Source organism: Macrosteles quadrilineatus, unplaced genomic scaffold (genome assembly GCF_028750875.1).
Source record: "Macrosteles quadrilineatus isolate MER2022 unplaced genomic scaffold, UCM_ALF_1.0 Scaffold_1__1_contigs__length_201487025, whole genome shotgun sequence".
NCBI classification, from domain to species: domain Eukaryota; kingdom Metazoa; phylum Arthropoda; class Insecta; order Hemiptera; family Cicadellidae; genus Macrosteles; species Macrosteles quadrilineatus.
In genome coordinates this window covers 4,966,464-4,984,403 of record NW_026542594.1, presented here as the reverse complement: position 1 = coordinate 4,984,403, position 17,940 = coordinate 4,966,464, and the positions used below count along the sequence as shown (strand labels likewise).

The following is a 17,940-nucleotide window of genomic DNA, read 5'->3' as shown; positions in this document are numbered from 1 at the left end:
CTAATCTACGTTTCTTTATTTAACTTTCAATAAAACTGAAGTAAATATTTTATGAACATATTTAAGTTGATGTTTTACTAAGCTGTATTCTTTTGGACTTTGGATTAAAGTTACCCCATGTCGCCGGATAAAAAATTATTTTTAAATGTTTTCGATCGGGTATTTACAGTAGACCTATATTTGCAAGGTCCTGGTTATAACCTATTAGTATAAGTATGGTATTATGCATAAGTATATTATAAAGTATTATAAAGTGGTATAGTATTAGTAAACCTTGTGGCTTAGGTGAAATGTGTTTTAATAAATTTTTTATCTATTAGCAGTTAAACCACAATTGCAAAAACTAATATAAAAATGTTAAGATCATACAGTACTATGGTTGATACTTTTGGAAGATACACGACATTTATCATCGCTCGATAGAGAATACCGTTGTCAAACGGGAAGTATAGAAAACAGGGATACCAACATGAGAGTTTGTTTGGTCGTAAAACGTGTCTTATGGTACATTTAATTTGAGTTGCATAAAAAACACCCTGCATAAACCATCCGAGGAAAAATACTGGAAATTGACTACATTACTCTTTTTGCTGAAGTTTCTATTATCTTCCTAAATGAAAGAATATATAAAATGCCTGAAATTACAAAGTGTGCATACATTAAGTTGTATAATGTTAATAACAAATCGGTATAGCCAAAACTCTTGTTTAAAACGTACATTCACTCAGCCAAATATTTAGTTGACCGCTAAAATTATCATTTGTAACTCCATCTACTTTTAGTACTGTTGTAATACTGAATAGGAAACCTGAAATAAATTCAAAGTGCTTACACAACGTTAATTTGTAGTTGGTACACACGCTGGTCATCATTAGATGATAGGTAAAAAATACAAACATTAACAAGGTTATCATAAGTTGAAGTCAAAGGCTATCCAAACAAACTTGAAATTCAATTTGTCAGAATGGATTTTTACAAAAATATTTTCATAAGTGAGTCATATTTATTCCCATTTTAATAACACTTGATTAAACTAGTACCGTACTTAGGTTTGCTGCTACCATGAAGGGAAACAATGTTTTTTTAATAAAATGGTGATAGTATCGGGTCAAGCAAACTTCAACAGTTTTTTTCTCTCCTGACAAATAACACAGACGATTTAATTGTTTACAAAATATAATATATATAAAATATATAATTGTATACCGAAATATTTTAGTATACAAAATCGTATGTTTTTAAGCTCTACATGAAAATTGTGCCCTCGCATTTATTTCGTTTATGTACATGATAGTAATTTGATATATAATACACATTTGGTTATATATATTTAGGACACACTTTTTATGACAGCTTCTGCTGACAAGTAAACAAGTCGTAAATTGAAACACTTTTAAATTTGTTATTCAAGTTTAAAGCAATTTATGGTTATTGGTTACGGTAAAGTGGTTTTGGTAAGAAAAAGTTAGTTTATCAAGGAATTTTCTTTGACAAGCCTTGAGATGTGTTCAATGAAAATTTTGCTCCATTAATTTGATTGGCAATTACGGTGATTGCTAAGCACATACACATGTATCACTAACGGTTCCATGGTGTAATGGTTAGCACTCTGGACTTTGAATCCAGCGATCCGAGTTCAAATCTCGGTGGAACCTTAACATTTTACTACAAATCGTAATACACTATGTAAACGTTTGTATTTAGTTCAAAATATCAGATGAGCCAAAATTAATTACACTCTCATTATGTTTTTTTTCGTATATGTACTGGGAAACTGATAAATATTACCTTTAACAGTGTATCAGTAAATCTTAATTTTTTTTTTCAAGAAGTGATTACTTTATTAATGTCAATGAATATGGACCAATTATTAAATTTGGTTGATTCTATGCGATTTTATTATATGATATTTCATTACTTTTCATAGATACCCAAAAGGTTTTCTGTATTTTCTCATGAATTTTTACTGCTTTATAGGTGATTTAATTCTTAACTTGTTATCAATGTTTATACGATATTATTTTTTATGATTGTACTTTCATGTTATATTTGCTGCATAGTAAGGATAAGAAATGCATTCATAATATGTGCCTTAAAAACGTGTTTTAAATATGTGTTAAATATTTATGTGCCACAGTATAAGTGTAGCCTACAAATTGTTTAATGTACAATGTGTTCTATGCTAACTTGTTTGATAGGAATAAATAAAACCTAGACTTCACACAGAGTTGCTTGGTAAAATCTTTAGACTTAAAGAATTTATTATTTAAAACAGCGTAAAATTGTTTTCTCATACTACAAAAAAGAATCATCTTCAAAGCCTGTTACTGTTTACTACTTTACTCCCAAAAGGTTATTAGGGGTTCAATTGTCTAGAAACCATTCAAATGTTTCGTTATCACTTTAATCTGCCCACGTTAACGACATGATTCAACTAACCAAAGTAAATTAACAGCTAAACTTTTCCAAATAGCTATTTTTTGTGGCGCTAGCTGTAGGGAGGATTGTTACTGCAATTGAAACATGATTGCCATTCAGGTTGATGTCGCAGTAACTGATATCATACAGGCCGTGGACTAACGTCGTTACGATGGTTTATTGTAGTGTTGTTAGCTTTACGGCTGTGTTTGTCCAAACTAGCTCGTTTCATCCAAGTTAATAACCTGCGTGACAACACCGTATGTGAACCTGATCAAACGATAAAACCATTACGGTCAAATAGTTCCCGATATAATTGTTAAATCTGTAATTATAATTTTGAAATGCATTTTTGAACCCTTTGTGTTGTGAAGTGCTGCAATGCAATGGGATTCGTCTAAAACATAACCCAATATGTTAAAACTGGAAGCGAGAGTAAAAAACTATATTTTATTCAACCTTACATGCATTTTAGTTTAGTTATACTTTCTTTAGAACTTGAATACACTATGTAATATGAGTTTGTCATCAGAATTTATAATTCACCTAATATAAATGTCTTTGTTTTAAAATGGAAACAAATAAAACCTTCATGTTAAATTTTATCTTAAAAACTCTTTTACCGTAATAATATTTACTCGTGGACAAAACTACTACGTCTTATTGCGTATTATACTGTCCACAATTTACAAATAGGTTAGCACAAGGTTTTTTAAACCCCAACGCATGACTGCAATGTATATAAGGAAATTCAACGGCTAAATAGGGCAGAAGAAATTACGGGCATGATGAACTGCCATATGTTTTGAGATCTGGCTCGCGTGCCGACTTGTCTTATTGCTTGCCTTGGAAAGGGAAACTACGTACAGATAAATAAACTTATTGCAAGATTTTACTTTCATCTAGAATAAATGTTTCTCCTTGGAGTTATGCCTTTCATTTTGATATTGAATTTATAGACATTCTTTGATTTTCTGTCTGTTATGGCTGATCGTATGTCCTTCTATATTAGAACCACATACATGCTCGACGGTTACATTATTGTTGGATAATTCCATGACGATACCATTTTAAATTTTAATTTTCAAGCATAATAATTGAAATATTATAAGTTTATTTTGAGAAATTGTTAAACAAACTTTGAGTTAAGTAAAACATTCGCAGGTACATTTTAAATTGCGTTAATACCTCCCGTAGGGTGTTGGATCCTGTAAGCTGATTGCTTTCATAATCAACTTTCTTTTGAGGATTTAACTTGGTTTTCTGTAAAAAGTATATCTTTCAGTAGATACCCTTATTAAACACGATTTTTATTTTTTTGCGATTGATTGTTATTTCTAAAATAATTTTAATACTTAATTTTCATCGATATGATTTAATTTTATCGCTATTGCTCAAGGGTAAGGCATTAATGATACAAATTCTGCTGACATTTCTATTTAGAAAATATATTTTAGGATTTTCGACAATGTCTGATTCTAATTTTACTTCATCAACCCTCTCACAAAAATTGAAATAGCATTATGGCCTTTTGCTGTACCCTTTCACAAGTTTGTTTTCTTCCAAAATTAACATATTCGTTAACAGTTTTAAATAATTGCGAAAATTCTGTCAAAAGGTTTCTACGTGTTTTATTTTTATAGAGATAAAATATACTCTTGTACTTTGTTTGCTTATGTACGTTTTTTTACTTCATACTATACTGCTAACATTTAAAATCACTGTTTCCTCTCCCTTAAAAGCAAATTCTTTGTAATGATCTTATATAAACGTGAAATATATGTGACATGTTCTGGCAAATATTTTAGTAAAATCCAATCTGACAATGGATATTCACTTAGTTCGAATATTTGCTGTAGAAGAGGTATTTCAAGAATACCTATGTTATGGTTTACTACTTAACAATATGTTCCTTCCGGTTACAATTGTTTTTTAAACATCAACCCAACGGTTATGCATGTTGGCCTACTGTATCCTATGACCTAATTCAGATTTTCGTTGGGCTAATTATTGACATTGTACAAAAAAACAACATTTTATCTTATTTAAGCGATATTGGTGCCTTTCTATAAGCCACATTCACCGCAAATCCCTGGTATCTTACTTTTAGAGAATAGTTAAAACGTTTCATTAATTAATGTGATTTAACTACTGCCAAAGTAACATTGCAATTTATCGATTAGGGGTACTAACGAAATATTTTTCTCGTAAGATGGAAAATCATACTTTTAGAGAATACTCTTAACGTTTCATTAATCAATGTGTCTTAACTACTGTCAAAGTTACATTGTAATTTGTCGATTAGGGGTACTAACCAAATCTTTATCTCTTGAGATGGAAAATCATTTATAACTGAAAGATAAAACTGCGTTCCGCAGAAATCTCCGAACGCCAAATCCCCTTGAATTGGTTTGAAGCCGTTTAGATCCCTCAAGCCCACGTTACTTTCCAAACAAGTTAATCTCGCCAAATCAAATTTATAACCTTTTTATGATGATTTAAGAACTCGTTTTTCCGAACTTACACTCACATAACATTACATGATTTACCAGGCTATACGACCTCATGCAACTAGTATAATGCAATCCTTTATTTACGAAACCTTTTTTATGTTTAACAAAATGTAGTACAATGTCAACTTATAGCGTGGTTAGTACTCGTATAAATATTGACACTCATGGTATTGTTAGTCTGTTTTTATTTTCTTTGCAAAATATATCTAAGCAGTTAATATGACAGATTACCATTAATATTGGTTACGAAATCATAAAACAACTCGTACCAGTAAAGGTTACTTCACAATACATACCAAGCTCATCGAGCGAAAAGGAAAATATATTTATAGGGTTACAAGATGTTTGAAACCGAGTCTTGGTCCATAGTTTGATCGTTGTTATTGGAAACCTATATGTTACCATGAAATTTATAGTTTTTCCGTAAAACATTTGTATTGTATGACTTTTATGTTGTCCCTTTTATTATGTGTTTATGTCCCTTTAGAGCCTACAAAATAAGGTCCAGCTAGTTATACAAGAAAATGGATAGTTAGTTATTGTAACCCGAGTGTTAAAAATATCAAGACAGACAAGACTTAAACAGGACAATTATTAATAAATAGACTTGATATGTATTTAACAAAAATGGACAATTACAATATTTATAAAATCATAAATAGTATAAGAATTTATGTTGTAGTTATCAATTAATCAGAAAGATCAAGGTAGGCAATAAGTTATAACACCGAGGTAATACAATCCATTCTATGATCCACGCCTGAATATTTGTATGAAGAGGTCAACCTTAACTTAAGTTTTACAATGGTTTTGAGGTTGTTTGAATTTTTAAACAATATAATAACTCCTATGAAACACAACGTTTAATGTTAGTTTCCATTCGCTCCACTATGGTATTCTAAGGGAATAGTACTGTAGTTGCTTTTTCAAAGATCCTTTCTCTCCATTCACGTAAGACGTTGTAACGGCTGCATTAGCTTGATTAGTTACTCTCCCTCCAAAACTCACTGCTCTCGTATTGTTGTTAGTAAGTCACGTGACAATCTGTGCTCCGGCTAAGTAGGTCTTTCGTAATTTGTACAGTTTGATGTGCAGAATGTAACAACACCACAGTAATATTGGAATTAGTCTGGTTGCAGTAAACCGCAAGTTTTCAAGTAATTGTACCTCATTAATTGGTGTGAGATGTAGGCCTACTTAAGGATTATAACCTAGTTTACCTATGTTCACGTACGAATTGAAATTTAGGTACAACATTTAACTTAGTATAATAACCATGTAGTTTTCTAAGTAGAGACGTCGATTACGAAAAACTACTAAATAATTTTATTTCTCGACTTTATCTTTGATAAAGATTTAACTTGAGTGGTTCCATGGTGTAACGGTTAGCACTCTGGACTCATCCAGCGATCCGAGTTCAAATCTCGGTGGAACCTACAATTTTACCTAATCGAAAATCTGTATTTTTTAACTGTAGGTAAATTAATTTAAAGCCAATGTCTGTTAAAAACTTTTGTGAAACCCGATTTAAAGATACCATAATAAATTATAATATTAACGTAATATACCATTATATTCAAATAAGCATTAATAATATGTGGATTATTTCTGAATTTTATAAAATATTTCCGGTTAATTCAATTTTTTCTACAAATCTAAGACATCGTTATAGTACCTTACGAGAGCTAACTCTCAGAGGTAACATTTGCTCCAATATCTCACTAATATTGAGATATAATTACCTTGCTTACACTTCTGTCTAGTGCCCATTACCTGGGATAATGTCCCTTATAAGCGCTAAGTGTATAACTGACTATATGAAAACTGCCAGTACATTATAGCTGCAATAAATTAAGGTAGTAAACTTATAACTGATTTAAACTGATTAAAGATGCCCATTTTGGCGGGTGCGGGTCCCAATAGTACCCTCGTTAAACTGGGCCTGTTCTCCGGTAGATTTGTACAATAGTCTTTTTTTTAAATAATTTGACACCGTATCTTAATTACTGAACACGTCTCTAAGCAACTTAAACATAAAAAAGAAGCAAAGTGAAAAAGTCATCTTTAATGATCTTGTGATGACAAAGACGGTAATAACATTGTCAACATTTAATAACGTCTAGATCGAAAGTATTATGGGAGTTTTAATCTTGTAAAAGAGCGAAGGTAATAAAACAGAAAGTTGAAGCCATTTCCGACTTACAGTCGCCAGTGGAAATGAGAATTTTGAATGTATCCCTGTGGCTTAATGAAGTTTTTAATTCGGGAGACAAGTAATGTCTTTATTATTATGTATCCAAAAACGGTTTAGGTTGAACTGAGCTGATTATATATTATGTTTCCTTCCTAATTTATATTCGGACCTGTACACTAGTAATTAAAATAAGTATTTTATACCAAAATCCTCCACCAATAAAATAAACGTCAAACTGCTACTGTATTGCTACACTGGTGTTCCAATATTAAAATGTACACAAATGATTACGTATAAATGTATTAAATAATTAAAATGAAGGAAGTAGTGAACGATATTCTACATTGTTACATATAGTGCGGGTGAAAGCAGAATTGTGGAATGCGCTATATACTATTGATTGTTATATACTTATAGGCCTACTATCTTCCAATAAATGCTTAAAATTATAACTTTTCCATTATCATATTATTTAAAAGATGTCCAAAATATGTACCCTTTACTGCCTGCATTTTCGTTGAGAAACAAGAGAATTCCACAATGCCAATAGCTATTGCTCGAGTTTTTCATGTTCTTTTGACTCGTCAAAGATAATTAGTTTTATGCTTGACATTCACATATCTAAACCAAGTTCCAATTTTCATATACGATGCATATATATGTAATTTTATACTGTCGCTTTTTCGGATCTCAAGCATTACATTTGGTTATGGGGCCCCAGGCGTATCTTTTGCCGCAGTTGTGGGGCGGGGAGTGGGGGGGGGATAAGTGGGAAAGTTTGGTACTGAGGTGACAATGTTGGGCGGAATCATTCCCTGGAGGCAAGGGGACAATGGGTCGGCGGACAATACTCATCTGGGCAAAAACTTAAGCAGCCCTATTTGTATTGCCTGCTAGCTGGTTTTACCGCCACGACGCGACGGCGGCCTGTTTTTAAACTATCGACGCCATGAAAACTTTTCCTCGTATATGTATTATTATGTTATTTCATACTACATATTCATTAGTAATATTACCAAAACCTTTGACTACACATTAACTATGGAAGGAAGAACCAAATTCCTTTGTTGAATTTGTTGCCTTTTTTTACTTAGTTAAATTGAGCTGCCATATTGATATTTAATAATATAAGATATCATAACTGGAATGGAAAATGCATATTAACTGTAATGAAAACCTTTAATGTACCATTAACTAACTAAGAATTAAAAACTATAACAGAAAATATAACTTCCATACTAGATCACTTTCCGAGAGGTTCAACTGAGTTCTCTTCAGCTGGGATGTTATGGTATATTGTAGTGTGTAATACTGCAGAAGCGAATACAATGGCCATAACTTTATCATTCTATGTTTTATTAAATATTTGCCGATTTAAAAATGCATTTAAAATTACAGTATCATACTGTACTTAAATGTAAATTATATGTACTTTTATGTAATTTTAGTACACACGTTCGCTACGTAGGAACTGGATGGCAATCAGATTAACTAGAATACTTAAGTGATATTTTTCGCCCTTTTATTTCTCTGCAGGAGCCCTGCCGTAAATAAGAGAGACTACCTCAAGAGCAGAAGACGTATTCATTCAAGAAATCCCTCTTTCAGACAGTAAAATACAAAGAGAAATATACATTAGGAATATTAGCCTTCCACAACGGCTGGTGCCTCTATTGTTGTAAACCTTACGTTAGCTCTGAAGCCTTTTTAATTGTGCAAATAACCTCTGTTGTTTTTGTCCTTCGATAACAAACAACCCATTGAGCCGTCTTTAAGACGTATCCGCCGAGTTTCAATTGTTTAATTGTCTGAATGGAATTTTTAATTTTGCCACTCTATAATCTATAATATTAAAACGAAACAGTGTTTTTTTATTTCACGATTCTGAATCAACCACTCGACGGATTTTCATGATTTTTGTGTTGAAAGAAAGACAATTTTGAGAACTAGGGAATGTCGAAGCCATAATTTTAGTTTAGGGTCCCAGTTTTTTTTTTTTTTTAATTAAGTTTTAATTTTAAAAAAGTCTAGCAGTTGCTTTTGGTATGATACAATTTGCTTAACATAACAGCTGTAAACATTCAGCTTTTGTGTCACAAATTCAGCATTTGGATAAAAATGTAAAGACATACTTACGGTTGACTTATTTATACCATGTGTAATGCTAATCATTGATACGTTCAATCATAGATAAAACATACTCCCTTAGTAGATTTCTCATCCTAATGGAACAGCTGAAGACAGTTTTATTGTTAGTTCTGTACGGTTTATGTAGAGGTCGTGTTTTGTTTACAATTTGTTTTCCGTTAATACAGACGTTTAAAACCTCGTTTAACCAAATAATACGATCTAATCATAAACAATAAATTGTCCCCTAGTTATTTAACCAAACAGTAAAGCACAAATCAAGAAATTAACCCTAAAATAATATGAACAAAATTTCGTCGACACTAGCGCCTAGTGTGGCGTACATGAACTAGACATGAAAAACGAGCTTCAAAATTTACAATGGGATGAGAAGTCTACTTGTGTTGGTTAGTCTATGGTTCAATTCTTCTGTAAGAGGATGACAGATTAATTAAAAAATATACATAGTAAAATACTAGGATGTTCAAATTATTTTTTAAAGTAATGTTTGTAATCTTTGATTTGTTTTAGAGCAATATAATTTGTTTTAACTAACAGCTGGTTAAATATAAACTATGGAACTATGAGGTTATTTTATTTACTCTTATTTTGTCATTGATTATAGGAAATAAGTAAGATTAGTAGAGATAATTAGACCACCGTTTAAAATAGCTTAGACCAAAATTAATTAAACCACAGTACAAATCGAGGCTCTGTACACGAGTCTTAATAAAAAAGGATAAATGCAAATTATTTTACTGCTCCACTTCTCAAGGAAATATTAGAAAAATAACTATGTTTACATGTTTTAATTCTTCATGGTAGCTTTTTGTTTACAATTGATGTTTGTCTGCTTTAACTTTGTTTGGATTAGGCCCGGAAATATTGATGTCATAAAAAGAAGATCAAGAATAATCAGGAATCACGATTTTAAATTACCACCACAACCTCAGCCAGGTTATATACAAAGATAAACAGATATGTGACATAGATTGAACACAACGTCAACATTGACCTAGGATACTGCAATTAGACAATCCATCCTTTTATGAAATCGTGTTCAGTTGTGGTTAGGTTTGGGGGTGCCTATATCAGCACCCCCAAACGTGAAAATATCACTTTTATTTCAACTATGAATATATTGTAGTTTAAATTAACTACAGTAATATGGGAAATTACGATGTACATTTATTCAATGAGGGTGGGTAATTATCAAGGATAGAACTGATAACGGTATGGATAATAAACATTGACAAATACGTCATTAGCTTTACTAGCGTGTTTACTTTTTATATTCCTGCTACATGTACTGCTACATGTAAACCAGTTATTTTTTTCAAATGAACTGAACCAAACAGCTGTTTCAAAACAAACTGTTATTGTTTTTACTTTTCTTTGTTTCCACTTATTTACTTAGCAGTTGCAGTGAAATTGATATAAAGGATACGTGTGACGATTATTTTTGATGTTAGGACGCCAAAGTTAAATTATGTGTACTGTGAATTTTATTGGATATTATCGTTTTATTTTTGGTCGTTTCCATTCAGACCTACTGGAAATTGTGTATAGTAGTTGTATTGTGGTGATAATAATTATGGAAGAGGCAGGTATGATATGGAAGGTGGTATCGTTGACTAGGTCTATATACTTCTCAATTGACTATTACTCTCTCTACTGTAGGGTACTTATAATCAGTGTGCGTCTGTGCGAATCGGCTGCAAATCTCACTTCAACGCTTTTCACATCGTAAAAATTTTAGAATTGCTGTTTTATTGTAAAATTGTCGGATTTAAAATGCATACCGGTATCGTATCTATGATGGAATAAAAACATATTTGGTTACACAACAATTGTTTACAAGATGATTTTTCACATTAAAACTACAAGAAACTTTGTCTTTATATGTGTAAACTAGCTTATCTGAATTGTACACGGTTTTAACTGACTACTGAATTCCCGTACGTAGGACGGGCTAACACCTCGTTATTGTTAAAATATCTTTAACTTTATTAAAGTCCTTCTCCTAACCACGCTCATGTTAAATATCATAAATTTGATCATAATTAACAATTATTTACGTTTGATTAGCTGCTAACTATATATAACCTGTTTGAAGAAAATGTTATGCAAATATAAACGTAAAGATAAAGTTTATTCCTCCATCGTAGGTTTTAAGTTTATTTATCTGTATGGTTTCAAATACTTTTCTGATGGTTACGCATATAATAAATATTTTAAAAGATAAATGTGTACATATTGTATTTGTCCGTTTCTGATAACATAGAAAACCTTTCTTAATCATTTGATTGCAAGGAATACACCTCTATTTCGAGAGTTAAATCTCCTGTGAAGTACATCTTCTAGCTTAAATAGATTTTTTAACCCCTATTAGCGGTATCAGCCCATTCTCACCTCACACGACCATTGTGGGACGCTCACGTGTGGTAAAGCCATTGTTCTTACAAACGATGCCTCTTACACCTTTGTTGTACAGATGGATATTATTCCGATGGACCTATTATAAAATACATTCATCCGCATATACGTTTCGATTCGGTAAGTACACTTTTAATTGCTTTTCCTTACTTGTTTTTGCACATTGTTTTATTGACGATACAGTACCTATTTACATGTTTGGTTGATTGTAATTTGCCCCTTATGTCAATTGGGTGAACCTGGTTTGTTGATATAGCGGTTCTTGAAAACTAATTCATAAACTTTATAAACACTCCGATATTCCTGAGGTGAACGTGTTTCATCTTAACAATATATGCTATTATTGTCTGTGCTGCCACTGCAGTGACACTATTTTAGGTCAAATGTGGTTTGTGGTGAACGGGTTTTTCCAGGATGTGATTTATTTGTTTAAACTCATTATTTTTAATATAATAAATGGGTTTACATCCGTAGTTTCTAGGCTACTTTTATATATCAATACACTTGTTAAGTTAAATGATCTTTTTATCGGCTATAAATTTCAATAACCCGCCATTTGCTCTGTGGAATAAAACATTACAATATTGTTGTTTACGAACTAATGCCAGGCAAGGGATGATAAGATGTCGAGCAAATGACTTGTGTTTCACAACGAGACGCCGTTTATAACGTTATAAAGAAAAAGATTAACAGCAAACGTCATCATCGTTTAGTAACCACGGCACCTCAAGTGTCATTAAATAAAACATTAAAAGAAAGATACAACGTAATTAAAGAGATATTAGGGTGTTATATTTCATACCTACTCTGTTTTATTTCATAATTATGGTTCTCAAAATGAACTTTACGTATACTCATGAAATATATAAGTTTAAATGTACAGTACATAGCAACAGTTATGGCTGCTTATTAACTTCTCTAGGCGTTTTATGATTTAGGATTACGGTAACGCTATGTTTTAAGTTTGACTAATATAAGTTTATAAACTAGTTTAAACAATTTATTTCAGTTCCTAAATTGTTTATAAAGTTTCTCACACATGACAAGAAATGCACCTATTCACCTTTAGTAGTTAATTATTTCGCTGAAATTATAGATAGATGTATAAAGAAAACTGTTGTTTTACCACATGTTTTATAAGTACACTATTATGTTTCAAAATTAAATTAAAGTGAAATTGAATCCAAACGTCACTGCAAATATACCGTAGGCTGAAGGAAACCAGAACTACTAGATCCTCACCAAGTCATAAACAAAAAAAGCCATACGATATATATTTTTTTAAATATCATTACAGTACCACTATTTTGTCACGCACTTACATAAAACCAACAAGATCCCCTATTTGTCACGTAAAAAAGACAGATGCAGGTCGACTCATGATCAACATTAATATTATCGTGAGAGTGTTTGTTATGTTTAACTTGGCAGATATATTAAGTCCCTAACTCACAAACTATTGTTAGCGAATTTCATATTAAAGAACACAGACAGTTTTTGTTCTCGTTGGCACGACTGGTTCCCCTCACTTCACAATACAGACGGCTGCGTACATTACAAACTTGTTTTCCCTAGCCGTTCGCGGCTTGCAGAACAATTCCAATCTAAACCGTGTGGTCGAGTTTTCATACCTTGTTTAGCTTTAAATGTTCATATTTTCATAACGGTGCATTTCAGCATAACTTTCCCTGTAGCGGTATAACTGTAACACTATTAATTGCAACTACTATATTTCTACCTAGGGCCGAAAATGAGGTTTTGCCGGAGATACTTTTTGAGTTCGAGACGAAGTCGAGAGCTGCAAAACCATTTCGGTCCGTGGTATGAACGCTGACTTTTCACCACATTATACCCTATTATCTCTATTCACCACAATAATAATACACACTGATATTCAACACAACTACTACTTTCAGGTTATGTGAAGAAATAATTTGAGGAATCAGCAAAAATAATAATAAATAGTTGCTAGGCAGCGGTGTGACAATAAAACAATTTCTATTGCAATGCTATGGATACTGATTGTGTACAGTATTTAATATGCATTTATGTTTTAAGAAAGTAAGCGGGCAGCTGATTTTTCGGTCCTAGGGATGTAAAAACCTGCTCGGTCCCCAAATGACGATGACAGCTGGCATGGCCAGCAAAACAACTTTCAGCCACCAATTAACGTATGTAAAACAGCTAAAAACATCATAGTGTGGAGAAATAGTATATTTCGTACCTAGGGCCGAAAATGAGGTTTTGCTGGCTCGAGATAGTTTTTAAGTTCGAGACGAAGTCGAGAACTTAAATCGATCGAGAGCTGCAAAACCATTTCGGTCCGTGGTACGAACGCTATTTTTCACCACACTTTACCCTATTAGCACTGTTCACCACTATAATAATGCACACTGATAGTCAACACAACTACAACTTTAAGGTTATGTGAAGAAATAATTTGAGGAATCAGCAAAAATAAAAATAAATAGTTGCTAGGCAACGGTGAAAATAACACAATTCTATTGCAATGCTATGGATGTTGATTGTGTATTTAAAATGCATTCATGTTTTAAGTAAGTAAGCGGACAGCTGATTTTGCGGCCCCGGCCTGTAAAAACCTGCTCGGTCCCCAAATTACGATGACAGCTGGCATGGCCAGCAAAACGTAACTTTCAGCCACCAATTAACGTATGTAATACAGCCAAAAACATCATAGTGTGGTGAAAAATATTTTGCATGCAAAGAATCGGCTTGGTTGACAACCAAGTAACTGTCAGGTCGCTGGTTCGACTCCAAGCGAGATTGTTCCTAGGCCGAGATTGCATTGGTCATTAGGCTATCAAAATTATGCTATCTAGACGTTAATAAAGTTAATGGCGTATATAAACAAAAATTAAAAAGAATCATCTAAAATTTAGGCTATTGATGTCTGATAAAACTTTAAAGCAATCTTAATTGTTCTTCTTTGATTCACTTTCAAAACAATTTTAAGTAGACTAAATTGTTACTACATCATGATCCTCGATCAATGGTGATGTCTATCTGCTGGGGAGATAATTACTTCTATTATTTCACCTAAAGCCTAATTTACCATTAGTTAATATTAACACCTAGTGATAAGCTAACAAGCTTCTAGGTAATGTGTCATTCATAGCTGTAGGGCAGAATTGAGAGGTTTTCCGTCGTGGTCTGAAGATTGGGATCGCGTCGAACCATGTTTGCATTGCGATCATTGTTAGATACCTTGTGCTCACAACAATCCATAGCCTTATATTTACGCATACTGCAAAATTAAATATCATTTGGCTTCCACAATGGAATTAATACGTCCCTTGATTTTCTCAAACGCAATCTCTTCCACTTTGCCTGGATAGCGATGTCATGATGATACCGATATTATCATCATGCTGACGTTGTTTTGTCGCTCACTACTTACAACCCTTCAAACCAAATAACCTATGTATTCAAAACAATAGTTTTCCTCTTAAATTATCAATAAAGAGTGTTATGAACATATGAATCAGTTGTTACCATAGCAACCAAAATGTTAATCATCAAATGCTGTTTACTATTCTATTCTGATTTCTAATATAACACAGTTATTTCTATTTCAACACTCTGTCTTTTTATATTCTAATATTTCCACTCGAAAGTCATCTCAGTTGGCGACGATTTGGTAAAAAACTATTATCAATTCTTGTTTTATTCTATTATTTTCAAGAAATTGTATTTTGTTAACCATGAATGAAGAACAATTTGAAAGACTCATAAATGTTTTGGCTGCAGCTCTAGGTAATAAAACTTCAACTCCTCAGATCAATCCTTTTGAACATTTTGATCCAAATAATGATAAATTCAAATCATATTTGGAACGTTTTGAAAATTATTGCAATTTGAAGAACATTAAAGAAGACAAGATGAAAGCTCAACTCCTGTGCTCATCCATTGGTAAGGGACATTACAATAATCTGACAACTCTTTTAGGCCCAGACAATCCTGTAAAAGACCTTAATTTTTCAAAATTAATCGAACATTTCACAGTGATGTTGTCACCTACAGTATCTCATATTGTTGCACAACACTATTTCCTCAGTGTTTCACAACAGTTGCATCAATCTATCTCTGATTTTGTCACAGTCCTGAAAAGTAACCTGAATGATTGTAATTTTTACACTTCTTGCAATGAATGTGAAAGTCAAATTTCAATTGCTGATGAATTTCTCCGCCCTCAATTTATTAGAGGACTAAAAGACAATTGGATACGAGAACAACTTCTACAAGACACTAATCTCAACAGTTTTGACTCACTCCTCAAGAAAGCAATTGCCCTAGAAGCTTCCCGCTATGAATCAAATAAAATTTGTAATCCTGTCACACAATCATCAAGTGAAAATGCAGATACACACAAAATTGATAGGCATTCAAGGTCTAAGACAAAGGAATATCAAAGTTTCAAGCAATTTAAGACTCCCAAATATGATGACCGCGTTTCCAATAGATCTCAATCACAACATTTCCGTAACAAAAGCTTAAAAAGACACGTTGACTACAAAGCTTTGGGTATTGATGGACTTTGTTTCAAATGTGGTCGATCAAACCATCAGTCTAATGAATGCAAAACTAATCGGAATTATCTTAAATTCACTTCCTGTGGAAAACAAGGCCACGTATCAAAAGTGTGTATAACGTCTCTACTAAAGAGCTCAAACACCCTGTTGTCTCACTACACAGAAGATGAATCCAGTCACCCAGATGAGTATGGAATCACACAAATCAACGATGTGGAAGATCTTTACATAGTAGGACCAGACTCAGACAAATACATGGTTACAGTCACTATCAACAACAAGCCTCAGACATTTGAAGTAGACTCTGGTGCACGATTTTCCTTAATCTCAGAAACGGACTTTGATAAACTTGGACTTAAAGTGCCACTTCAACCAACTCCTATCTCATTTCGCTCCTACTCTGATCATATAATAAAACCTAAAGGTAAAGTAACTGTCTCAGTCTCTTACAATGCAAAATCACTAAATGCTGATTTATTTATAGTACCTGCAGGTCATTCTGCTTTGTTAGGACGAATTTGGATCCGTGGACTTGGAATTGAACTCAGTGAGGTAGACAACAGAAAGCAATCACCGATGAATACAGTTTATGTTAATTTAGTTCCGTCTCTAGGGGATATATTCGAAAAATACTCAGCAATTTTCGAAGAAAGAATCGGATGTGTTCCAAATGTTGAAGTCAAACTCCAACTCAGAGATAATGAAAACCCAGTATTTACTAGGGAACGTGATGCCCTTTCGCATTACGAGAGAGAGTAGAAAAGGAACTTACAACCCTCGAATCTCAAGGAATCATAACTCCAGTCGCATCAAGTGATTGGGGGTCACCATTGGTTGTTATCCCAAAGCCGGATGGAGGAGTCAGACTATGCGTGGATTACAAGTGTGGGGTTAATTCAAAACTTGTCTCATCTAACCACCCCATTCGACGCATTGATGATGTCCTACATAGTCTCCGCGGATCAAGATACTTCTGTAAGTTGGATCTTCAAAAGTCGATGAAGAGGGAAGTAAGATTCAAACAATATCAACCCATAAAGGAATGTTCAACATGAATCGTCTCAGTTTTGGAATAAAAACAGCCCCTTCTGAGTTTAATCGAATTTTGTCACAACTGTTAAACAGATTATCAAAGGTAGAAGCATACTTTGATGATATCATTTGTCACGGTGCAACTCTCGAAGAGTGTATGAAGAACCTTATTGCATGTTTGGAATGTCTCAAGAAGAATGATCTACATCTTAACAGAACAAAATGTGTTTTCTTCAAGGAAAGTATTAATTACCTTGGACATGTGGTGTCATTCAATAAGATTCAAAAATGCCCTAAAAAGGTTGAAGCAGTTACTCAGATGCCTCGCCCTCGAAATGTTGATGAGTTAAGACGCTTTCTTGGCTTAGTAACATACTATGCAAAATTCATTCCTGACTTCTCTTCAAAAACACACCCGCTACGATGTTTGCTTCGAAAAGGAGAAAAATTCTTTTGGTCAGATGCTGCTGAAGCCTCATTTCTGAATCTGAAATCTGAACTTTGTAGTGATACAGTTCTTATTCCTTTCGACCCATCAAAACCAGTTATTCTCACAACAGATGCTAGCCCAACTGGAATTGCTGCAATACTCAGTCATGATATTGATGGTCAAGAAAGACCAATTGCATATGCATCCAGAGCATTGACTCAGGCTGAAACCAATTACAGC

The 17,940-nt window shown here is 33.0% G+C and overlaps 1 protein-coding gene and 1 non-coding gene across 3 annotated transcripts in view; both read left to right on the top strand.

Annotated features, from left to right (window-relative positions):
• The window catches only part of LOC128990108 (uncharacterized), a 402,010-nt gene that overhangs the window by 287,479 nt on the left and 96,591 nt on the right, over positions 1-17,940 (top strand). The gene's annotated exons all lie outside the window — the stretch shown is intronic.
• Trnaq-uug (transfer RNA glutamine (anticodon UUG)) lies at positions 1,584-1,655 on the top strand. The gene has a single exon. It is a non-coding gene; the product is annotated as a tRNA-Gln (tRNA).